We start from the raw sequence: 26,825 nt of genomic DNA, 5'->3' as shown, positions 1-26,825 counted from the left end.
TTTCGCTGGGCAAGTTCTTTCCCGTGACCTCCATCATCAGTCACGACTTGTGACCGTAGAGCTCTGCAATTAGGTGAAATTCAGCTTAGGGGGCCATCGCTGAGCAGACTGAGCCAATACTTTCAAACCATTCCCATCCACCACTCTGCTGGGATCGCTTTGCTGACTAAGCCCTCCTTTCCTCTTCTCCCACTCCCTTCTGCATCGCCCTGACTTGCTCCCTTTATTCATCCCCCCTCCCAGCCCCAAAGCACTTAACGTACACGTCTGTAATCAATGCCCGTCTCCCTCTCTGCACTGAAAACTCACCGTGGACAGGGAATGTGTCTGCTTATTGTTATATTGTACCCTCCCAAGCGCTTAGTACAGGGCTCTGCACACAGTTAGCGCTCAAAAGATACGACTGAGGTGTCATTCTGAGCATCGATTTTCCATCCCAGAGCACCGGGATTAATAACTGATGCTTTTGTCTCGTTGCACCTGATTGACGCTGAAATCACTCTCTTGGACTGGTGAAGAAACGGCAGCGAGGGTGAAGATATTGGTTTTTCAAGTCAATTTGCTGATTGATGGAGGAGGATGCTTGATGGACGCCTGATGTCAGAGGATGTCAATGCCTTGTCCCCCTGCCACTGCCATTTCTTCTTCCCGCTGACTTTCCTGGGCCTCGATGAGGAGTGGAATCCGGAGGGAGGGTGAGGAGCTTGGCCGGGTCTGAGAAGGGCCCTCTTTCGCTCAGGTTCACATGCGGCATCAGAACTCCTGGAGAAGCAGCATTGCCTGATGGCTAGAGCACAGGCCTGGGAGGCAGGAGGACCTGGGTTCCAATCCCAGCTCCGCCACTTGTCTGCCGTGTCACCTTGGGCAAGTCACTTCACTTCTCTGCGCCTCAGCTACCTCATCTGTAAAAGGGGGAGGAAGACTGTGAGCCCCATGTGGGACCTGATTACCTTGTATCTACCCTAACGCTTAGAACAGTTTCTGGCACATAGTAAGCGCTTAACAAATACCATAAAAAAAAATACTGAGGAGGTGGTGCTAATTAACGGTTAGAACTTTACGAAGCATGGCCTAGATGACTTCCAAATGTGGCTTTCAACCCACTGCGGGTGTCTGTTGACTTCCAAGTGAATGTGTCAACCCATGAGGATGGTGGAAGGAAGCTCATTTGGGGCAGGGAACTTGTCTATTATATTGTACTCTCCCAAGCGTTTAGTACAGTGCTCTGGCACTCAGTAGGCGCTTAATAAATACGACCGATTCACTGAGAGGAACGGAAGAATTGCCCGAAAAATTAGTTTCAGATTTAACATCCCTTTTAGATCTGGTAGTCGTGATTTAAGTAGATTTGTCTTGTTCAAAGCCCTCTGTTACCTTTCAGAACTCTGAGGTCATTATCTCATTCCCAAATCGGACCCAAGAAAAGAGAAAGACTTCAGGAGCTCTGCCTCACTCATGCATATCCCTGTTTATTTCAGTGGTATTCCTGTTGCTAACAGTCCAGAAAAGGATATAGCTTACTCATGCTCAGAGGAATAAATTAATCATACTTCTATAGGCTTATTAGTAACTGGTATTTTTAATTCAACATCAGCTATCTTTTCCTATTCAGGGTTAATAGGGGTAAGTCACCGACTGAAGTGTACTTACAAGCCCATTAGAAAGTGGCCTTTTATGATGGAATTAGACAAACCATCTACAAGGCAAAGAGACTTAACTTGAAAGAGTGAGTCATGGCAACTTAGTGAGTTTGATATACCATAACAACCCGGAATATACAGTGCCACTGATGTCTCCTGCAAACGATATTTTAATGCGCTTCCGCCGCTTAGGACGATCATTTCAAAAATAATCAAGCGCACGCGCGCTAATACAGAACGGGTACTGAATCCTCATTTTGCAGACGAGGGAACTGAGGCCCAGAGACGTTAAGCGACTTGATCGAAGTCACACAGCTAGCAAGTGGCACACACACACGTACCCAAAAAGAGACACATTCGTTGTGGGAAGGGAACGTGTCTACCAACTCCGGTGTACTGCATGCTCCCAAGATTATAAATGCTCGATAAATGCCACTGACAGTGATTATTTTGTCAAATGTTAGGTTCTATTCCCAGGGCATAAATGCGAATTCTGATTATACACACAAGTAGGGATCTATGATGGAGGAGTTTAGATTTAGCTCAATGGGTTCATGACCCTAAAAGCTCAGATCTTTAGTATTCCTCAGAGCCCCAATTCTAGAGGCCCATGACCGGCAACTGCGTATTGTTTCAACACGCTAGACTTTCTTAGATCATAAAGCTGCCTGGGAGGGTGACACTTAAAAGTCACATTTTTAAAAATGGGAAAAATAGGTCGGGGGAAGCCTGGGAGTGGGACCTCCTTGCCGACAGGGGTTACCCTGACTCTGGGGATGGGGAGATGGGATACTTCCCTCCACTAAATGGGATACTTCCTCCCCATTTATTGGAGGGCAGGATATGGCTCTTTGAAATTTACTGGCGCAAGTGTCATTTTCAGGCACAAGACTTGAAAAGCATTTAGAAAGGTGTTTACCCACTGAGTACTGAATAGCAGAAGTCAAATAAAAAGGGAAATCACTTTGGAAGAGGGAAGTCAAAGGAGGGACAAAACAGCATCACGGCAACAGTGCGATCAACACTGGTTGACCACATTATTTTGGGGACATCTAAAAACGTCTCCATGCTTGTAGATCTCTTCTTTGGTGACTCTATGGTCTTGGTGACCGTGAGAGTGGAGGATGCGCGAAAGAGGAGGGATATGAAAAATATGATGCTAACTACCCCCCCCCCCACAATTCTGGAGCATCCATATTACAGAGGAGAGAGTTTGGGTGGTGCCTGAATTAAATAATCAAGTCTGATGGTTTATTGGTTATCCAAACACTTGATCATCTGTATTAACTCAAATTCAGCATAATTTAGATCATCCAGTTTCCAATGCGTTCATAATTATGGTCAGGATCTTAGTGCCGCCTTTTCAGTTGAATGAGATCATCCTAAATGGATGCAAATTTATTTTCATTAATAAGACCTCCTGAGGATTTAAGTTGGGTGGCCCTCTAGGTTTATTCACCTTTAAAGCAACGTTGACGGCGGCATTGTAAAGGTTTAAATAATCTACGTGGCATTCCTAAGGAATGCAATTTGAATAGCTTGTACCATGATGCTGCTAAGTGTTTACAATGGGCAAATTCCAGTCTTAGACCATTTTGTTTAATCTTACTATTTCCCACATATCTATTCGCTAATAATGATGAAAATATAGGTGCGGCAATCAACAGATATTTTCCCACTGAACTCCATCTGTGAATTAATTCAGTAGATTTATTTTGCCTTCTAGTATGGTGCAATAAACACGGAACAGACCCCGGTCTGAGCTAATAAGTAATTTTTCAGCGACGCAAATTCTTTGTATTTATTTTTTTTCCATTCGCTGGATCTTTCGCTGTAGCAGTTTATTTATGGCTTTTCAAAGCGCAAGCTGGCTGCAATTGACTTCCATTAACTGTTAAATACCCAGAGAAAACTGGCTTGAGGTTACCTGGATAATTGTCCACGCCGACCGAGCGGAACGATCTAAGTCCGGCACATAAAAGTTTCCACTCTTACCTCTCTTGTAGGAAGTCTATTAACATTTAAAATCACCCTTGTGTTAAGTACCAACACTTATTAAAAACTACTTTGTGTGGAAATGCTGCCCGCTCCGTTCAGATGAGTTATATAGTTCCATTCTCCAACCCTACCCCTTACGAACCTCCTCGTTACCACTCTCAGCACTTGTGTGTATATTTGTAATGGATCGGTTGTTTTGACCACTCTAGTCATAAGTATTTCTATGCTTGTCTCCCCCACTAGAGTGTAATCAATCAATCGATCAATCAGTGGAATCGATTGAATGTTTACTGTGTGCAGAGCACTGTATTAAGTGCTTGGGAGACTGCGATACAACCGAGCTGATAGACACGTTCCCTGCCCACAGTGGGCTTACAGTCCAGACGGGGGAACAGATATTAATAGAAATAATTATAAATTCATATCCATTAATAATCTATAGATGTAGCAATATGACTTAGTGGATAGAGCGCAGGCCTGGAAGTCAGAAGGAACTGGGTTCTAATCCTGACTCTGCCACTGGTCTGCTGTGTGTCCTAGGGCAAGTAAATCTACTTCTCTATGCCTCAGTTAAATCCTCAGTTAAATCTGTAAAATGGGGATTAAGACTGTGAGCTCCATGTGGAATACGGACTGTGTCCAACCTGATTACCTTGTACCTACCCAGCGCTTAGTACAGTTCCTGGAACATAGAAAGCAATCAAATACCACAATTATCATTATTATTATTATTATATAGGTGCTGTGGGACTGCGGGTGTGGCGAATACCAAATTCCCGAAGGTCATATCCAAGCGTAAGCTCCTGCTCCTTGTGGGCTGGGAACACGTCTGCCGACTCTGCCGTACCGTACTCTTTCAAGAGTACATCCATTCAAGAGTATTTATTGAGCGCTTACCATGTGCAGAGCACTGTACTAAGCGCTCAGCAGAGCTCTGCACACGGTAAGCACTCGATAAATGCCACTGATTGACTGAGGCCAAGGAGTGAACTTCCAATTTTATTCTGTACCTCCAAAGCACTTAGTACAGTACACTACATCAAGTGGGTGTTCAATAAATAGTGCTACTAAGGGACAGCAGCTCAGTTTTACGGAGGAGAAATGTAACAAAGTCTTACTATGGTATTCCCCAAAGGGCTCCGTATGGTGCCCTGCACAGAGTAAGTGCTAAATAATACTACCGATTGTTTGATTCTCCGATATTATCTTTATTTGGAAAGTGATTGGACGTAGCAGCAGCAACAAAATCCCACAACTCGACATGCCAGTCATCTGAGGTTCTAGTAAGTGAAATGTGAAGAACTTAAAAGCTTTCAAATAAACCCTGAAGGAACAGACGGAGTCGCAACTGAGTCTTTCGGCGGCTGTCACCGCTTCTTGGAAAATCGTATCTATGTGCAGTCCCTGCGTTAGCTTTAGCTGCTTTCTCAGTAGCCAACGCCGAAGAATACTTGTAAAATCGGGCTAAGAAATCCAGTGGAAGGTATGACCACTTTTAGCCTTCGCTGGCCTCCGTATCGGCTGCGGCTGAGCTGGTCACTAAATTATTCCCCGAGGGAAAGAAGAGCAGGTTGCAAGCCGACAGATAATGCTACGTTGCTTCCCCTAATCAAGCGGCCCTAGATTTAAGATGACTTTTTCTCTCCCTCCCCTCCCCGCCTTAAATCCGTTGTGTCCGCATGACTACATCCCTTCATCTTTCTCCAAACATCTGTGAGGTGGTTACTGGGCTTCCTGACTTTCTAAGCCACACAGTTATTCTCTCTTATAGAAGCAGCGGGGCTCAGTGGAAAGAGCCCGGGCCGGGGAGTCAGAGGTCGAGGGTTCGAATCGCGGCTCTGCCACTTGTCAGCTGTGTGACTGCGGGCAAGTCACTTCACTTCTCTGTGCCTCAGTTACCCCATCTGCAAAGTAGAAATCAGATTGTCCTTATTAACGGTCACAATAATGACCTCACTTTAATAAGTAAGGCAGGGTCTGTTAAGCACTTAGCATGTGTCAAGCACTGTGCTAAGTGCTGGGGCAGTTAGGAGACGATCAGATCGGACACAGTCCCCGTCCCTTATGGAGCTCAAAGTCTCAGGGAAAGGGAGAGCAGAGAGAAGTGGTGTAGCCAGGCGGAAAGAGCACAGGCCTTGGAGTCAGAGGACCCGAGTTCTAATCCTGGCTCTGCCGACTGTTTAGCGTGTGATCTTGGGCGAGTCACTTGACTTCTCTGGGCCTCAGTTTCCTCAACTGTAAAATGGGGATTCAATACCTGTTCATCCTCTTACTTAGGCTCTGAATCCCGTTTGGGAAAAGGACTGTGCCTGACCTAAATGCCCTGTACCTACCCCAGTGCTTAGAACAGTGTTCGACGCAAAGTAAGCACTTCACAAATACCATTTTAAAAAGTCTGAAATCTTATCCCCAGTTTACCGATAAAGAAATTGAGGCACAGAGGGATAAGTGACCTGCCATGGTTAAGTAGCGGGCAAGTGGCAGAGTTAGGATTAGAACCCAGGTCTCCTGACTCCCATCCCCATATCCTTTCTATTAGTCTACGCCGACTCGCAGAGTCGAGATGAGGGCAACACGAAGAAGACAGCTAAAAGTGCTGAGAAAATACCTTCGTCGCTGTCAGCGCACTTGCCTTCCATGCAAAATGGCAGGGCAGCACGCCGCGCCTCACAACGTGCTCTAAGCAAGTCTTACGAGCCACGAGACGACGACGGTCGGCGCCCGGCTTCACTGAACTGACGCGGGATCGACGGGAATATCCCGTTCCGCTTTCCAGAGCCGAGCGCCGTGCTCCCAGCTGGGGCTCGGGAGATGCTTGGGAGGAAGGCAGGGGAAATGTTGTAAAAATTGTCATCGACGGTATTTACCGAACTCTTACTGAATGAGAGCACTGTTCTAAGCACCTGGAAGAGTATGACAGAAGCAAAATTCACATCCCCTGTTCCCAAGGAATTCCCAATCTGTTCTGACCTTAAAAACCTAAAGTAAAGACAGATTCCTGGGAGGCATGATAAAGGAATGGTAGGGAGAGGTCCTGTCGGGGCTTTTTCAAGCCTTCTACTGTCAAGGGAGATGGAGATAAGGCAAGAAGTAGCAGGTCAAGACACGGCCTAGTGGAACGAGAACAGGATTATGAGTCAGAAAACCTGGATTCTAATCCCACTCTGTCACCTGTCTACTCTTTTGGGCAAGTCATTTAACTGCTCGGTGCCTCAGTTTCCTCAACTATGAAATTGGGGATTTTTTTTTTTTTTTGCTCTCCCCGTTAGACTGAGAGCATTAAGTGGGGCAGGGAGTGCATCCAAACTACTTACACTGTATCTACTCCATCACGGTCACTCTCAGTGGTATTTATTGAGCACTTACTATGCCCAGAATACTGTACTAAGTGCTTGGGAAAGCACAGTGCAACAAAGTTGACAAACACGTTCCCCGCCCCCAACAAGCTTACAATCTAGAGGAGGGCTGCCGGGGGCTTGGTACCATTTGACACATAGTAGATGTTTCACAAACACCATGATGGGTAATATCAAGAACTCAGAATCACCCTTTTCCCAGGGAAATGACCTCCCAAGTTACAACAGACTACATACGTTCGCAAATAACCTGCACGGAAAGATGAACCGTTCTGGTTTCCAAGCAATCGCTGCTACTGATTTTGAGAATTAACGTAAACTGCTCGTAAAGTTCTGAGAAGAAGGGGGCTCCATAAATATCCTATAATCTTCTGCGTTGATATGGCTTAACGGAGAAACCCTATGAGACACTTGCGTTATCATTTTCAGATGCGAGAGAAATGACGAGGACAACACAGTTTGAGCAACTTGAATTAAAGCCCAAGACAGATCAGGAACGTGATAAAAAGAGCAGTTCTCCTTGATGATGGATAAAATCTTTCGAGATGAAAGATGTCGGGGCCGCCCATCTCCCGCCTCAGAAGTTGAGGCTTGACAGTCTCCTTGATCGATCTCTCTCTCTCTCCACTCCCATAGCTCCCGGAACCCAGGTCAAGGAGCCTGAAGCTCCTCCAATTTAAGAGGGCAGAGACTGTCACTTCCCCTAAAACCCTGAATCCTCTCACCTCCCGAGAGCTTCCCTTGCTGTTTTCTCTCTCGTTGCCTGTTCTCATTCTGTCATAGAGAGGCAGCGTGGCACAGTGGAAAGAGTCCAGGCTTGGGAGTCAGAGGTCATGGGTTCGAATCCCAGCTCCGCCACTTGGCAGCTGGGTGACTGTGGGCAAGTCACTTCACTTCTCTGTGCCTCAGTTACCTCATCTGTAAAATGGGGATTATGAGCTCCACGTGGGACAACCTGATTACCCTGTATCTACCCCAGCGTTTAGGTGCTCTGCACATAGTAAGCGCTTAACAAATACCAACATTATTATTATTATTCTCATTCATTATTTGGACTGTGAGCCCCATGTGGGACAGGGACTGAGTCCAACCTGATGAGCTTGTATCTACCCCTGTGCTTAGTATAGCACATAGTAAGTGCTTAACAAATACCTCCCCACTGGCCCGTGGGACCATTCTGACCGTCCTCTCCCAGAGTTCACCCAGTAAAGGTTTCTCCCGAGTCACTTTCCTCTCCCTCGACCGGCTCCTCTTGCAAATTCCGGTCCGACCCTGGGTGGCCACGTCGCTCATTTGTATCCGGATTCTGCTTCAGAGATTTGCCAGAAGCATAAGGGAATGGAGCCAGTGGGCCTCTGGTCCCGGCTCTGCCCTTGGCCTGCTGCCTCGGTTTCCTCATCTGGGAAGTGGGGAGAATAATCTACCCCACAGAGAGATTGTGAGAATGAACTGAGATAATGGATTTGAAAGTGCTTTGGGAAAGTAAAAAGCATAGTACAGATTGTGGACATCACTGCTATTCCTGTCCCTTCTAGACTGTACCCATAGTGTGGGGAGGTAACGTGCCTACCAAATCTACTATATCGTACTCTCCCAAGCTCTTAGTACAGTACTCTGCACACAGTAAGTGCTCAATAAAAACAATTGATTTAAATCTTTGTGAGAGATGGTCAAGAATTAATTTAGTGTGCTACATTTTGAACATTTACATGGAGCATAAGGTGTTTATGAAATTATCTTTATTTTTTAAACCTGAATTGACTCATTCATTTATTCAGTCGTATCTATTGAGTGCTTACTGTGTGCCGAGCACTGTACTAAGTGCTTGGAAGAGTTCAAGTATAACAACAAAGAGGCACATCCCTTGCCCACAATGAGCTCACGTGAGTGTAATCAATCGATGAGCACCCAAAGAAAACAGCTGTAGGGTTAGAACTCATAGCTGTCTCACTGCAATCACACTAACTGCCAGACTTCCCTGCGGGAATGGACAGGAATTGCTTTTAATATCAACTGAGTCATCATACAGAATTAAAGTTTACACACTCCTAGATAGCCACTCATACGCACACTCCCCCTAAAACGTGCCGGCTTTGGAAAGGCATGTCACGGAAGGTAGATCTGTCTACGTAATAGGGCCGGGCAGGGAAGATAGAGACCTAGAAGACGATGTCGAAGGTGGTCGAGGGCTGATGACGTTGGGCTCGGTGAAACGGAGAGGGGACAGTGGAATCAGAAGAGACCGTGGCAGGGGAACAAGAAGAGAAGACACCTGAATATATGGCGGAGACCATTCTAGGCCAGAACAACACTGAGAGTGATCAGACCAGGCCCGCAGCACACTGACCTGCCGCTTATGTCGAAGGCAGCTGAGGGATCGAGGAGGATTAGGATGGAATAGAGGCCGTTGGATTTGGCAAGAAGGCGAACGCTTGTCAATTAGTCCATGTTTATTGAGCACTTACCGTGTGCAGAGCACTGTACTAAGCTCTCGGGTGAGTACAGTATAACAATATAATAGATACATTCCCTGCCCGTAAAGAGCTAACAGTCTAGAGGAGAAGACAGACGTTAATACAAGTAAATAAATTTGTGACCTTTGGGAGGGCAGTTTCTGTGGAGCGAAGGGGACGGAAGCCAGATCGGAGGGGGTCAAGGAGAGAATCGGAGGAGAGGAACTGGAGGCGGTGAGCGTTGACAACTCAAAAGGAGTTTGAAGAGGAATGACAGGTGGGAGACGGGGCGATAACTGGAGAGAGCCATGGGGTCGAGAGAGGGTTTTTTTTTTTAGGAAAGGGGAGACAGGAACACGTTTGAAAGCCGTGGAGCAGAAGCCACTGGAGAGTGAACAGTTGAAGATGGCAGTGAGGGAGGGAAATAGGGAGGGGGCAAGTGCTTTGATGAGGGGTGAAGGGATGAGATCAGATGTGCAGGTAGAGGGGGTGGATTTTGAGAGAAAGCAGTAGATCTCCTCTTGAGATACTGCTGGGAAAGATAGGAGAGTTGAAGAAGGGACGGGAGGTGGGAGGGACTGGAGAAAAGCAGGGGAGATTTTAGGGAGAGCATCTTGATGATTTCAATTTTCTCAAGAATGTAGGAGGCTAGGTGGGGGAACAAGAGGTTTGAGGAGGGAGTTAAAAATCAATTGGCGAGGGCAATGGACATGGGTGCCACTATAGTTGGAGAAATCATTTTGCCAGGCAGAGGAGAGGGCAGAGTTAAAGCAAACAAGGATAACCGTGAAGTAGATGAGGTCAGTCTGATATCTGGCTTTCCACCAGCAGCACTCTGCAGGCCGTGCACAGCGTGAAGGAAGAGGATCGTGAAGATGATCCAGGGCTGTGGGATCGACAAAGGGATAGGGGAGCGAATGAGTTGAGTTCAGTAGAGAGGGTCATTTTGAGTGTGTCCGTTCGGTCGTCAAGGGAAAGTAGTTTGGGTATTGAGACCGAACGGGGCATGACGACTTGAGAGAATTGGTTGGGGTCAAAAGATGTAGGTCTCTGTGGGGGAATAGGACAGATCTGTGGGGAGGAGGTGTGTGGGAGAGAATACAGGTAAAGAGATTGTGGTAAGATAGAGGGATTTCGGAGTTGGTGAGGGAAGAGACCGTACGTGACTAGACAAGAAGAGATCGAGTGCGTGTGTCCAGGTTGGTGAGCTGGGCTGGAGCACGGAATCAGTGAAGTTGAGGAGTGGTAGAAAGTGGGCGGCAGAAAGCTCATCGGAAACATCAGTGTAGATATTGAAGTCCCCAAGGATCAATGTAGGGATGGAGAAAGAGAGAAAGAATGTGAGAAAGGGATGAAAATGGTTCAGAAAGTTGGAAGTGGGGCCTGAGGGCTGGTGGGTGAGACCACGACTGGTATCTGGAGTGGACGGTAGAGGTTCGATGAAGGGAAAGAGAGGCACGGAGGAGGTGGGATGGCGCAGAAGTAGCAGTGGAGAGCGAGAAGGAAGCCGACTCCTCCCCTTTTCCCGGTGAGTCTCGGGGGCGGGGGAAGTCGAGGCCCCCTCTAAAGAGAGCAGCATGGGACACTGGGTCACCTAGGGATAGCCAGGTGAGGAGGAGCAGATTTAAACACCGTTTTCAAGTCCCTACCCCACCAAGATATAAATAATTCAAGAGTACTTTCTCAAATGAATGCTTTTACATGAATCAACTTTTACACTAGTAAATTATGAACCACAAATTACTCAAGTACTTTATGAGACCTTTTACTTTTATCCCTCACTCTGCTTCATGAACATATTTCCCCTTAAAGGGATGATCAATCCGGTAGCCATTTTTTAAAGAGCTTAATTTGTGTCATTTTTTCCTGAATTGGGCAACTTAGTAAGGTGTGGCATATTACTAACATCCAATTAACTAATTACCCAGCGGGTCAAAATGAGGGGCTCACCCTCACCCATAGCAACAAATGTATCCTAGCAACTACGCCACGCCTTACGCCGCATCCTTCCCCATAAAGGCTCCGTCGAAGAAAGCAAGGCTGATGTGGATATTTAAAGTTACCTGGTTAACGATCAGCGTACTGAAGTGGTGCCCAAATCGTTATAAAGGCAATATTTGTTCAGGCATTATTCCTGTTAACATGCAAATTCGACAAGTCACACAATGTAAGCCCTGCTCTACCCACTGATTCATCGAGTTATCTAACCCAACCACTGCAAAGTCAAGGGGGCTGATGCTCAGACCAAGGCAGCCCAATTACTCTGAGAGAGAGTTGGTTTGAAATAAACCAGAGAAACTCCTGTCACTTCTGTGTTTGTTTGTTTTATGGTACTTGTTAAGTGCTCACTATGTGACAAACACTGTTCTAAGCACCCGAGTAGGCACACGTTAATTAGGTCAGACCCAGTACCTGTCCCACACGGGGGCTCACAATCTGAAATAGGAGAGAGAACGGGTATCGAATCCCTATTTTACGGTTGTGGAAACCGAGGCCCAGAGAAGTCGCCCAGCAAGCAACTGGCAGAGCAATTGGTGGAGTCGGGATTAGAACCCACGTCCTCTGACTCCCAGTCCCGTGCTCTTTCCACTAAGCCATGCTGCTTATAATATCAAAACAGGTTCAAGGCTTATGGAAATCGACGCCGGGTGTTGCTAAAACGTTGATCCTAACCAATGACCAGGGGTGCTCATTAGATCGACACTCTACCAACTCGTAGCCCCACTCAAGTCGCTGTTAGGGGTAGGACTGTGCTTTATCATGGTCGGTCCCTGGTGAGAGCTGTGTGTGTTCCAAACATCGAGACATTCTGTCGAAAATCGGCGAGGGAACTGCAGTGAAGGAAAGGAGAACTTCATCTCCCCGGAAGCAAAGGGGCTGCCTTACTACCATCTTGCACCCCCGAAAGGGGAGCCACCCCTACCTGACTTCTCTCCGTAGAGGTGGAGAAGGATTTCTTCTTCTTTTCTCCTGCCCCTGGCTGAGGGAAGAGACCTCTTCACGTGACTCTACAGAGCCGGTTCCACCCGGGGAAGCTCTCATCTCCAAGGCAGTCAGTCGATCGTATCGATCGAGCGATACTGTGAGCAGAGCAGCGTACGAAACGTTTGGAAGAGTACAGTATAACAGGCACGTTGCCCCCCCCCCCCCCACAACGAGCATACGGTCTAGAGGGGAGGACAGACATTAATATAGATAAATAAATTACGGATATGTATATAAGTGCTGTGGGGCTGGGAGGGGGGATGAATAAAGGGAGCAAGTCGAGGCAGAGCAGGAGGGAGTGGGAGAAGAGGAAAGGAGAACTTAGTCAGGGAAGGACTCTCAAAGGAGATAAGGATTCGAAGGTGGGGAGAGTAATTGTCTGGCAGATATGAAGTGGGAGGGCGTTCCAGGCCAGAGGCATTAGTGGGCGAGAGGTCACCCGCGAGATAGACGAGATCGAGGTACATCGAGAAGGTTGGCGATAGAGGAGCGAAGTGTGGGGGCTGGGTTGTCGTAGGAATTCAGTCGATGGAAAGATAGGCCAGGAAAAGAGGTGTTGGTGACGTATTCTGAGGGTTTTCTGGTTTAAATCTTAGTTGGTGGTTTTCAATCGCCTTTTGAATGGGATTTCTTGCATTATTTTCAGTAGTATCTCTGATTAAAATAGTGTTTGCTAGCGGACTTGTCTAATCGGAGTTTTGCAGTTCTCCCACTGACTCAGGAAGAGTTCCCATTTGAATTCTGGCCAGAATTTCATATCTCCTTCAGTCCTATGGAGTGGCTAAATTGAGAAAGATCTCCTTTGCCTTCTCATTCTAGATACACTGGCAAGTCAGCCCTAAGTTTAAGTATTCCATCATCAGTGGTATTTACCAGAGACTTACTATGTGCAGAGCACTGTACTAAGCACCTGGGAGAGTACGATATAACAAAGTTGGCAGATACATTCCCTGCCCACAGTGAGCAAAACTCCTAGAGCTTCGACTGGACTCTTCGAACAAGCTACTAATTCATATTTAAACCAAAAATCTCAGAAAAATAGTGCTTCTGAAGCACCTCCCTTGATTGACACTCTGAAAGGAATGTATACAGAGCAATTTACAGCGGCTGCTCGGAAAAAAATAGCCTCAAAATCAGCGACCAAATCATCTAATAGAGCTGCATATTCAAAAGTGAAGACCCACGGTGGAGCCTTCATTAGGCGGCCCGAAGAGGAGGTTGGGTGGAATCTTCACTAACGACACTCGTGTTGTTGTAGGAAGGGCTTTTTGGCAGGTGCTGTAAATCCTTTCCGGCCCCAAGCCATAGCACCTGTGATACCATGAGTATTCACTTGCCTGGCAAAATTGGGCCATGTCAGAACTTGGGCAGGAGACTCCTAAAGATGACAGGGAGTTTGCCTTCTGAATCACCCACGCTACCCTCTGAGTCAGTAATGCATTTTCTCAGTGACCGAATGTCACATCACGGCTAAGTCGCCCAAACGGTCACTGTGCAAGTGGAATGGGATGGGTCGGGGTTGGGGGTGAGACATTGGCCACTTATTAGAGATCCCTTAATCACGCTTTATAAAGTAGTCTAAGTCATCCTGCAAACAGGCCCCATCACGCCGCTTTGTTCACCATCTAATTTTGGCGAAAAATAGGATCAGGTAGTTTGATCTCCTAGAGGAGTTTCTTCGGAGGTTTAGAGATGGTGGCGGTGGTGGTGGAGGATAACCTTTTGAACCAGAAGTCCCCATTTCCAAGCTCTATCACGTTACCGTGAATCTATGCTATCGAGGGAACATTAGAAACGTGTTTCAACTCTAAATACAAGAGAGTTGTGGCTCAAAATTCTTGGGGAGATGGAGGAAACATTATTGAAGATACTCTTCTTCTTTGGGTTATTTTGCATTAGGTCAACGAAAGCATTCGGTCAAATCACCGGGACAGGGACTGGGTCTGACCTAATTCACTTGTACCTACCCCAGCGCTTAGAACCGAGTTTGACACGTAAACACTTACCACCTTAAAAAAATCAAGCAAGCGTATTTATTGTTTACTGAGTGCAGAGCACTTTACTAAGTGCTTGGGAGAGTACGATATCACGGAGTTGGTAGACGCGTTCCCTGTGCACAAGGAACTTACAGTCTAGAGGGGGAAACGGATGTGAAAATAAGTTACGGATATGTACATAAGTGCTACGGGGCTAAGGATGGGGTGAATAAAGGGTACAAATCCAAATTCAAGGGCAGGGCCTAAGGGAGAGAGTGTAGAGGAATTAAGGGCTTAGTCGAGCGAGCCCTCCTGGAGAAGTTGTGATTGTAATAAGCTCGTCGTGGGCAGGGAACGGGTCTGCCAACTCTGTTGTGTTACACCTCCTAAGTACAGTGATCTCCACACAATAAGCACTCGACAAATTCCGACGACGATGATGACGACGACGATGACGATGATGATGAATAAGGCTTTGAAGGTGGGGAGAGTGAAAACTTGACTCATATCAAGAAAGCACAGCCTACTAGGAATCGGGCAGCCCAACTTTCTCAGGGGAGAAGTAATTCAGTGAGATTTAAGAAGCATAATGAGGGAGCTGATGATTGCGTGTCTCATCAGGTGAGAGGGAAAGGGTAGAGCTACACTCCCTGAGAGCAGCAGATAACTGCAAAAACATTAAAACTTCAACATTCAGACCTATTTCATTCCAAGTAGAAAGATTCTTCACGACACTTGAGACGGCCTGGCCTAGTGGAAAGAGCCCAGGCCTGGAGATCAGAGAAGCCGGTTTCTAATCCCCGCTCCATCACGTCTGCTGTTTGACCCTGGACAAGTCATTTAACTTCCCTGTGCCCCAGTTACCTCATCTATAAAATGGGGATTTAAGACTGAGTCCCCTATGGGACTGTGTCCAACCTTCAGCTCTTAGTACAGGGCCTGGCACATAGTAAGCACTAAATAAATATCATTAAACAAAGATACTTTCTTTAATATACTGAAAAGGAATTTGTGGAATTCAGAAATGATTTTAGATATTCTGTTCTCCAAATAAAGTAATTGGTTGAGTAACAGTACGTTCACTGATAGTAAAAATACCAATAATGATATTCAAAACCGCCGTTTTTGGTCCGGTAATCTCGTGGCCAACCAACACTATCCATATATTTAGCAAAATCCAATTCAATCTGCCTGCTGATTTAGAGATGTATTGTCAAAAACACATTTAAGTTGATTTTTTTCTTTCAGCTTCATTCCTCATTTTCCAACTTGCAATGATGACTTGGTCCAACTGGATGCCTCGAGTCAGGAGGAAATGTGCTATGACTCCATAGTCACCCAGTGGAATAAATTTGCATTTTGATTTGAAAATCTAAGGAATGGACCACAAGCAGAATTGAGGGTTTGCATTTAAAAAATATAATCACTGAACTAAGCAAAATTCAAGTGAACTTGACCGGCTATCTGACTGGTGTCTGACAAAGTCAGCTCACTTGAGAGTCATCCAGTTTCCCATGAAAACTACTGTCAAAAAATGAGAGAGAACTTCCCAATTAAAAAATCAGTATTTCATATATCCAAACTTGTCACATTTTAAATCCCCTTCTCCTTGAAATTAGACTGCCTAGTGGAAAGAACCCAGGTCTGAGAATCAGAAGATCTAGGTTCTAATAGTGGGTCCTCCACTTTCCTGCTGTGTGACCTTGGGCAAATCACTTAACTTCTCTGTGCCTGAGCTCCCTCATCTGCAAAATGGGGATTCAATATCTGTTTTCCTAACTACTTAAGACCATGAGCCCTGGGTGGGACCTGATTATCTTAAATGGACTCTAGCTCTTCGTAGGGTGCTTACCAAATAAATGCTTAACAAATGCCATTATTGCTTTTATTATTATTATCTCGTTCCTCCCGAAGACAAATTTTCCTTCAGAGCCCTAGCTATCGTCTCATCTTGGTGTTCCAATAATAATAATAATAATAATGATGATGATGATGGTGTTTGTTAAGTGCTTACACTGTGTAAAAACACTATTCTACGCGCTGGGAAAATACAAACTAACCAGGTTGGACACAGTCCCTGTCGCACACGGGGCTAACGACCTTAATCTCCATTTTACTTCGAGGTCAATGAGGCACAGAGAAGTTAAGTGCCTTGCCCAAGGTCACGCAGCCGACAAGTGGCAGAAACGGGACTAGAACCCAGGTCTTTCCGACCCCCTGATGTTGGGATTCCACAGGCTCCTTCCATGAATTTGATAAGAGTTTTTTTAGCTTTCACAGTAATTGGTCATTGAAGTTAATCTATCATCAGCAACACTAACCCTTTGTGAATCTCCTGTTTGGGAGGGATTGACAAAGGACTGCCTAGCTTTGGAAATTCTGTCTAATGGAAATGAATGGAGACTCCACATAGAGCAACTTGATGGGACCTGCTTAAACTCGGTCTGTGAGTCATGACAACCGGCCTTGAAAGAAGTGGATTTAAGTCTGTAAAGTCCTAGAAGTGATTATTACCTCGTATATAAAATTTCTGATCTTAATAAAAAGCTGGAAATTCCACGAATAAAGAGCTCTCAATGACAAAAATCTATTTTGGTCTTCTCGATGTACCTTCGATCGCACGAGTGTAAAAAAGTCCTCTCTTTCATTTTCTTTAAACTCTCAAGGGAGGCACCGAGGCAAATGTCCACAGTGATTGACTCTCATAAGAAAGCTCAGAGGTTTTCTCCCGTTCAAGTTATTACCTATTTTCAGCATGTATATTCTTCCTCGTTAAAAGTTCAAAATTCTCACAGTTTAGGGCACAAAATCTAGGTTTCCAACTAAGGAAATGCTCTATTAGGTAGGCCACATAATTTCAATCATTATTATTACTATTATTACCGGTAATAGTAATAATATAATAGTGATGATTGAGCACTTACGCACCATGTGCCGGGGTAGATGTAATAGGCGCAGATCTGACGTAGTTCCTGGTCCACACCTGGCTCACAGTCTAAGGAGGAGAAAGAGCAAGTATTTCAACCTCCATTTCACAGGTGAGAAAACTGAGGCACGGTGAAGTTACGTGACTCGACGGAGATCGCAAAGCAGCAAGTAGTGAGCAAGGACTGAAACCAAGTCTCCGGGCTCTCGGGCCTGAGCTTTTTCTATTAGGCAGTACCGATCCTCGAGAGCTTTTATCTGAAGGATACACAGGAGGCAGGGAGGGGTGGGGTAGGAGCAGACGGTGAATAAATAACCACAACCTCAACAGCTAATATGCAGATAAGGAATGTAGAAGTGGAGGGAGGGGGATTGGACGGATTTGGGTGTTGGTAGACGCCTTTACCGTCTAAGGAGCTTACCGTCTAAGAGGGGAGACAGACGTTAACCTAAATAAAGAAATTTCGGAGGGCTGGAGAAAGGGAGCGAATAATAATGATAATAATGTGGTATGGATTAAGCACTTACTATGCTCCAAACATTGGACTAAGCACTGGGGTAGATACAAGATAATCGGGTCAGGCACAGGCCCTGTCCCACGTAGGCTCTCAGTCTCAATCCTCATTTCGCAGATGAGGGAAATGAGACACGGAGAAGTGAAATGACTTGCCCAAGATCACACAGCAGACAAGTGGTGGAGTCGGGATTAGAACCCAGGTCCTTCTGACTCCCAGGCCCGGGCTCTAGCCACTAGGCGACACCGCCAAGTGGAAAGGTGTTGCAGACCGGAGTCCTATTCTCCCCCACCCCAACCCCCTGCCTTTCTTGCTTCCTCCCAGCCTCTTTAAACTTTTCTTCCTCTTTACTGAACCCCCCAGTGTGGCTTTTTCAATTGTTTTCTCATTTCCCCATGGCTCTGATTTACACCCTTTCTATCAACCATAAGAGATATCAACTTTTCAGTTGCAGAAATCTGGAGGGATAGAGGTCAGACCCTCCCCCCAACTGTGGGGGTCCCTCAAGGTGCAGTTGTGGGCCCCCTTGTATTCTCCCTCTACCCCCCATTTCGTCGGAGAGCTCATTCACTTCCAGGGCTGCAACTTAAGTGAAGTAGTCTCTATCTCACTTAAGCTCCCTGCGTCTCCGTTTTCTCCTCTGTAAAAAGGGGCTAAGATTCTGCTAAGCCTCAAGCTGGGGAGGGACTGATTATTTTACATCCATCCCAGTACTTAGCACAGTGCTTGACCTGTAGGACGCATTTAATAAAATAATCAAAATTATAATAATCACTTGAGAATTTGATAGTTAATATTCCTCCCCCATCTGCCCCATTTTTTGCCATTTCTCAGCTTCCCCTGACTTGTCGGTCCCTTATTTATTAGTGAAATCGTATTCAAAATAACTCCTACCACCAGCCAGTTTCATTTTTCAGTTGGCCACATCGGTAAAACATATTTTTGAATACAACTCAATATATTACTAGGTGACCAAGAACACGCACACACAGAGCCCGGCGATCTATCTCACGATTCTGCTGTAAATAAAACTATCGATCAATTAAAATCTTATTTATCGAGTGCCTGCTCTGCGCGGAGCGCTGGACTAAGTGATTGGGAGAGTACCACATCACAGAGTCGACAGATTGGGAGAGTACAACATAACAGAGTTGAGAGACCCGGTCCCTGCCCGCAACGAAATTCTCCAACATTAATTCCTAAACTATGGAAGAACCACCATTTCATCACCAACCTTAGTCTGCTTCCTAATTTCTAAAAGAATGGGGATTTTCCACTTTGTCCGTACCGTTAGGGCTTTGAATTTAAAAGTGGAAAAGTACAGAAATTGAGCTTATTCACAAAACCAGAATTTTATCCAAAGCAAATCATGACATAATTCATTCTGATGGAATGAATAATCGGACAAAAGAACTTTCAGAAGATGCAACTGTTGAACTTTTATCTGTCTCATCGTCTTTCCTTGCGGGGGTAGGGAATATGCATCAAATAAAAGTATTAGTAATCTCTATTATGCTCTATTTGTACTCAATAATACAAATCTATTATACTCAGCTCTAATCAAGTTCTGTGCTCTGGACAAAGCATTAAAAAAATAGTATTGATTAACTGATTGATAGACCCTCCTAGTTTATTTAAGGACTAATTTCCACTGGTGTTTAGCCAAAAAAAAAAATACACATCCTGTAGTTTGGCCTACGTGAGTGACTTTTTTTTACGGCATTTGTTAAGCACTCACTCTGTGCCAGGCACTCTACTAAGCACAGGGTTAGATACAAACTAACCAGATTGGACACAGTCCATGTCCCAAGGGGCTCACGGTCTTAATCCCCATTTTGCAGATGAGGTAACTGAGGGCCAGAGAAGCAGAGTGACTTGCCCAAGTTCACCCAGCAGACACATGGCCGAGCCGGAATTAGAACCCTGGTCCCTCTGCCTCCCGGGACCTTACTTTATCCACTAGGCCACACTACTTCTCTTTCTCCTCGTTACAGCAATGGTTTGGGAAATGGCACGGGCCTAGGAGTCAGAGGATGTGGGTTCTAATCTCGCTCTGCCACGTGTCTGCTGTGTGACCCTGGGAAAGTCACTTCGCTTCTCTGTGCCTCAGGGACCTCATCTGTAAAATGGGGATGAAGACCTCGAGCCCCACCCGGGACAGGGACTGTGTCCAACCTAATTAGCTTGCATCTACCCGGCGCTTAGAAAAGCGCTTGACACATAGTAATTATCATCGCTATTATTATTATTATTAGGAGATGAGGAATAGAACTCTTTATTTGCCAAGGCTATTTCTCATTTTTCATCTCTTTTCCCTTCCCCGTTACTGACTGGATGCCCTTTCTGGGCCAAAGACTGGAAACGAATCACTGTCTGCGATTCTTCCCATCAGTGCTTTACCAACGTTGCTACTGTTGATATTCCAACTGCAATTTTTCTTCCATCCATTTGCTCCAGGAATTAGAACACGGGATTCACAGACACTCTAACGGTTACTTAGAAATTCTGGACCGTGTTTCAAAACTCTAGGCCTGGTGCCTCTCTTTGAGCCTTACTTAAATGAGGCAGGTGAATAGATGTAGCTTTGCATCTCATTAAATGCCTGAATGCAAACTCTCTCCTCTGAAACGATGACTTCTTTTTTGTTCCTCTAGCTTTGCGTCTCATTTACATCCCTGAATGCAAACTCTCTCCGTTGAAACGATTACTTCTGTTTTGTCCCTTGGCTGCTAAACTTTATATCCCCCCGATGCTCTTCTCCATTTTATTGAATCAGCTCATTTTTTCAAGAAGTCAGCCTTCAGGATGATCCGAATATGAAACTGACAAGGACGCCGAAGCTCAAAACGACACCGCTACTGACAATACTGTGGATAATAATGATGACTGTAGTGTCTGCCGAGCAATACAGTGGGCCGGGCACTGAACGGGGCGTCGGGCTGGATACACGTAAATTGGGTTGGACCCAGTCCCTGACCCATTTTGGGCTCACGGTCTCTATTCCCATTTTACGGATGAGGTAACTGAGGCACAGAGAAGCGAAGTGACTTTTCCAAGGCCACACAACAGACAGGTGGCAGAGCCAAGATTAGAACCCACGACCTTCCGACTCACAGGGCCGTGCTCTATCCGCTACGCCACGCAAGCCAACAGCTTGAATGGACTCTCAAAGAGATTCATTCATTCAGTGGTATTTATTGAGGACTTGCTGTGTGCAGAGCACTAAACTGAGCCCTTGGGAGAGTAAAAATGCAAGAATAGACGGACATATTCCCCGCCCACAACGAGTTTACGGTCCAGAGTGGGGGCGACAAACATCAATACAAATAAATAAATTACAAATAGGTGACATAAGTCCTGTGGGGGCGGGAGGGGGGGAAAAACAAAGGGAACAAGTCAGGGCGACGCAGAAGGGAGTGGGAGAAGAGGAGAGGTGGGGCTTTATCAGGGAAGGCCTCCTGGAGGAGATGCGCCATACCTCCCTCACTTTTTGAACTTCCCAACAAATCTAGATGAATCACCCTGAAAACCCAGAGGACTCCCTGCTTACCAAATCCTGACCGACCCGCCGCGACCTTAATGAAACTTCGGAGGGCCGGAGACTATTGCTCATGATACGTTTTGTTCCGTTGCGGTCAATCACAGCTCACTGTCTTCCCCCCGATCCAGACCGAGCTGTTCCCTCTCCTCATTTCAAGGCAGAGTGTCATATTACGGAATGGAATAAGCAAGGTCAGAGAGCATCTTTGAGCACAACCTTCGTGTTTTTCTAATCATTCAAACTCATGCGCTACACGTGTGCTTCCGGGTCCAGAAGCTAAACTGGAGACGAAAAAGTATCACAGAGCTTTACATCTTCAATCAAGGGATCAATCACATTTTTTGAGTGCTTACTGTGGACAGAGCATGTACTAAACGCTTGGGAGAGTACAGTGGAATTGAAAGACTCTCCCTGACAAGCATTTTATACGTTGTCGGTGGAAATATAGTTTTGTTTTCTTTTCGGGTGCCATTGCTTTCATTTTTTTGTCATTTTTTATGGTATTTATTAAGTGCTTACTATGTGCCAGGCGCTGCACTAAACACTGGGGTAGGTAAGAGATAATCAGATTGGACATAATCCATGCCTTACACGGGGCTCACGGTCTTAATCCCCATTTTACAGATGAGGTAACTAAGATGCAGAGAAGTTAAAGGACTTGCCCAGGTCACACAGCAGACAAGTGGAGGAGCCCGGATCAGAACTCAGATTCTCGGGCTCCCAGGCCCGCGCTGTTGCCACGCGGTTTCCATTTTCATAGCAAGTCATAGTTTTCATCAATAGGAAGTTGTCCGCTTGACCTCCAGATGGAAGTGGGTGTTAAAAATCAAGGGGGCTGAAGATACACCATATGTTGTTACGGCAGCTGCTCTGCACGTTAATATAATTATGATCCTGACGTATTTCTGAGACCAAAATTGTTGATGTTGGTTCACTCCACGTGAGTGGGAGAATGCAGTGAAAATCCACAGTGAATAAACTTCTTGTCGGATTTTCTCTTGCAAACCCTAAATATTTACCGATTTCTCAAGTCTCTTGGCTTCTATTTCTATCGCTGACCTACGTGGAACCAACTGAAAAGGGGATTGTGTGGTAAGGTACATCATTCAGTAGAGTATTTACAGAACCCCCTACTAGTCGATCAATCAGCCGATCGTATTTCTTGAGCGCTTGATAGTAAGAAGAACGGTGGTTTCTGTTAAGAGCCTACTACGTGAGAAGCACTGTTCTAAGCGCTGGGGTTTACTGTGTGCAGAGCACTACGGAGCACTTGGGAGGTACCATAGTGTTTGTAGACACAAACTCTGCCTTCAAGGAGTTGCTCCTTCTACTCTTTGATCCCATTAGATTACAAATCCTTGTACTCGCTCGAGCAGTTCCCAGAGTATTTGCTTCGCACTCTTTAGGTGCGTGAACTCTATTAATGGCGAGCTCCCCCTAAACCGTAAAACTCTAGACTGTAAACTCCTTGCGGGCAGATAACATGGCCCCTAACTTGGCCATGATACTTTCCCACGTTGTTTTGGGACTCTCCCCACCACTCAGTGCAGTGTTCTGCACTTTGTAAGCGCTCAGTAAATGCCATTTTGAAAAAAAATGGCATTTGTTAAGCGCTTACTATGTGCAGAGCACTGTTCTAAGCGCTGGGGTAGATACAGACAGGGTAATCAGGTGGTCCCACGTGAGGCTCACGGTTAATCCCCACTTTGCAGATGGGGTAACTGAGGCACAGAGAAGTGAAGTAACTTGCCCACAGTCACAGAGCTGACAAGCGGCAGAGCCAGGATTCGAACCCATGACCTCTGACTCCCAAGCCCAGGCTCTTTCCACTGAGCCACGCTGCTTCTCTAATAATAATAATGTTGCTATTTGTAAAGTGCTTACTATGTGCAGGGCACTGTTCTAAGCGCTGGGGTAAATACAGGCTAATCAGGTCGTCCCTCGTGAGGCTCACTGTCTTAATCTCCATTTTACAGATGAGGCAACTGAGGCACAGAGAAGTTAAGTGACTTGCCCACAGTGACAGCGCTGACAAGCGGCAGAGTGGGGATTCAAAACCATGACCTCTGACTCCCAAGCCCGGGCTCTTTCCACTGAGCCGCGCAATTAATCGATTGACCGATTGATGGGCTTACTGACTGATGGACATTACCGCACAGTCCCATCTTCAGGTGATTCCACATAGGTCGATGACAGAAAGAGAAGCCAAGAGACTCGAGAAATAAGTAAACATCTGGGGTTTGCGAGAGAACAATCCGACATGACGTTTACCCGTTGCGGGCACACAGTAGTCGATCGATCGATTGATTTTTCACCTTCCCTTTCCCCAACCTCGTAAAGAGATAGGAAACCAGTCGGCAATACGTTTTGTGGGGGTTTATGTGGCACTATCCAGATGAACGTGTTAACCTCCGCCTCTATTCCCAGGAATTTTTAAAATAGTGTGTGTCTGTGTCCTCTCATTTAACTATGACCAACACATGAGTCAAGGGCGTGTGTTCATAAATATTACTCGATTTACTGACTGATTGAAGGGTTTCATAAATAAGAAAATCAAGTCTGCGTATCCTACGGCTCAGTACTCTCCCCGTGCATTAGGAAAAGGTCAAACGTGTCTTTCATCATGTCCTCGAAAGTCAATAAAACCAAGAATTAAGTGGTCCAAGAGAAAAGGCAGCGCTACTTTTCCGTTCCAACTCTTTTGTTTCCTTTTGAGGGCATAAGAATTCTTTCAGTAACGTAGCTTATTTTCTTTACACTGAAAGTGTGTTTTCGCCTTTACATCAAATTTTCAGAGAAGGATAGAAGCCCTGGGCCTCAGAAACAAAGAAAACGGCCGGGTTCGAATTATTTCCCTAACTCTGTGAAATGTTTGGAGCTATTTACACGAATCATTTTACAGAAGAACATGAGTTGAATAGAGTCTTGCTAGAACCATCCGTATTCAATAGAGCTGGGAGCAAAATAATCCCCTCCTTGTTAGCATCTTGTTTAATTCCACTCCAATCCACCGGCGATAGCCACGGATTACGTATGACGTGCAGAACACTGTAACGAGTTCTTGGGAAAGTTCAAGAGAAGAAACAAACACCATCCTTGCACTCAAGGAGTTCACCTTCAGTCCAACCTCTTCTCCTTCCCACAAGCCGACGTAATCTCTCTCAAGCGCTAGCTAATTTTATAAACCAAACGCTGTACTAAACACTGGGGTAGATTCGGCTTAATCAGGTTGGACGCGGTCCGTGTCCCCCGTGGGGCTCACCGTCTAAATAGGAGGGAGTAAGATTTAATCCTCGCTTTACAGCTAAGAACGCTGAGGCACAGAGAAGTTAAGCGACTTGCCCAGGGTCGCCCAGCAGGCGTGCCGAGCCAGGATTAGAACCCGGGTCTTCAGTCTCCCAGACCCGAGCTCTGTACACTAGTCTACGCTGCTTCTCTGAGATGAGGGGGATACTAAATTCTGAGGACTGCGTGGCTCAATGGAAAGGACCCAGGCCTAGCTGTCCAGAAACCCATGTTCTTGTCCCAGCTCTGCCATCAGTCCGCCGTTTAACGTCGGAGAATTCACCCGGCCTTCAGTTTCCTCATCTGCAAAATGGGAATAATCCTCTTACATTAAAAGACCTGTCATTAGCACGGATCGTGGGCTGCTTACGGCACTCCGTCATTACACACAATCATTATTAAATGACCGAATTCTTCAACGGTTGTCCTGCCAGTACGGGAACGAAATGCCTTTTTCTGGAAGATTAGGGAGGAAGAATGATCTAGTGGAAAAAGCATGGGACCGGAAGTCAAGAGACACGAGTCCTAATCCCAGCTCTGCCACTGGTCTGATATGTGACCTTGGGCGAGTCGTGTATCCACTTTGAACCTCAGATTTGCAAAATGGAGACGACCTACCTGCTCTCTCTATCTCTTAGCTCGTCTGTTCCAGGTGGAAGAAGGAATGTGAGCAATCTGAATATCTTGTATCAACCCCAGACATTGCCACATAATAAACACTTGATAAATTCCACTATTATTTTTTAATTACTTTTTTGTACCTGAGCCCATTTTGTACAAAGCACAAAACAAAACGAATCAGATCAAAGCGCCATCTTCCTAAATGGAAACACCGTCTGAAATACCATAGGCCACCTTTTCCTGATCTCATATTGCAATCTATCCAGTCAGGAGCATGTTGTCATGTTGTCAAAAGAGGGCAGGTCACTTCACTTCTCTGTGCCTCAGTTACCTCATCTGTAATATGGGGATTAAAACCGTGAGCCCCACTAGGGACATGGACTGTGTCCAACCCCGGGGCTTAGTACATGACCTGGCATTTACTAAGTGCTTAACAAATACCGTCAAAAAACCCCCAAAAAACCAAACCCCAACCAATAAAAGCCCATTCCTTCCTTCCCCAAAAGTGTTTTATCCCAAGGCATGTAGTGGAAACATGTAGTTTGGAAGAACTGACTATATTGTTTTGTTGACCTTCTCCCCCCCGAGATGGTTTTGGTAAAGATCACAAACAACAGTGAATTAAGTTGCTGCCCTTCTCTCTCAGGACATCTAAAAATAGAGTCAAACTCCAAAGCTTTGAAGATCTTAAACAATGATTGCGTTCGTTTGTTATTTTTCAAATGTCTAAGCTTTAGTACTCTCCAGCAGCTTAATATTAATGAGAAACTATTTAAAGTGTGGAAAGGGCATAAGGAGATTTAGCAGATAGTACCAGAAAGTGAGGAGTTGCTTTAGACAAGTTACAAAGAAACTTCCATTATTTGACCCCTAAAATACCTCGAATATCAGATGAGGAGAACATTCGGTATTTACAGTTTTCAAGAACTGTCCATGCAAAATGCCTACAGCCTGAAGATTTCAGTCTAATAAATCTAGTCGAATGGGTCCCCACATACCGATATCCACAATGCTCCTGGATCCATAAATGCTCCTGGAAAAAGGGGCAGCGATGGTCTCTCTCTATTACTCTATTAATCTTTCCAAGCGCTTAACACAGTGCTCTGTACCCAGGAAGCGCTCAATAAATACGACCGAACGAATGAATACAAGCACACACACACACCCAACACCAGCCTAAGACAATTTTCTTCACTTGAGTTTATGTCTAGAAGGCAATATGGAAAGGCAAGGCTTTACCTGAAGAAATCTCCCTGAAAACAGAGAGACACTTGTGAGGTTCAAGAGCCACGTATCTCTCGCCAGATACGATACTTAAAGATGTCGGCACACAGGAAGTACGATCGATCCCCGGGAGTCTTCAGAGTGGAGAAATCCCATTCCGATAACCCCGGGGGCTGCGCTCTCTGAGAGTCGGATGGCGCACGTCTGAACGGCCGATTCTCTATGGCCTTCAGATGGGTATCTCCAAAGTAGCTGCCAACCAATGGTGGGGTGCTCACGTAATGGTGATGCACGAGATACCGGAAG

At 45.7% G+C, this 26,825-nt stretch overlaps 1 long non-coding RNA gene across 1 annotated transcript; it reads right to left on the bottom strand.

The window, feature by feature from the left end:
- Positions 1-862: 862 nt before the first annotated feature.
- Positions 863-26,825, bottom strand: LOC114817142. The gene is made up of 3 exons (XR_003764989.1): positions 26,535-26,825; positions 17,337-17,403; positions 863-902 (listed from the first exon to the last, which is right to left on the bottom strand). It is a non-coding gene; the product is annotated as an uncharacterized LOC114817142 (long non-coding RNA).

Source organism: Ornithorhynchus anatinus, chromosome 16 (genome assembly GCF_004115215.2).
Source record: "Ornithorhynchus anatinus isolate Pmale09 chromosome 16, mOrnAna1.pri.v4, whole genome shotgun sequence".
Lineage (NCBI taxonomy): Eukaryota > Metazoa > Chordata > Mammalia > Monotremata > Ornithorhynchidae > Ornithorhynchus > Ornithorhynchus anatinus.
The sequence above is the reverse complement of the archived record's forward strand: the minus strand, read 5'-3'. Positions and strand labels throughout refer to the sequence as shown.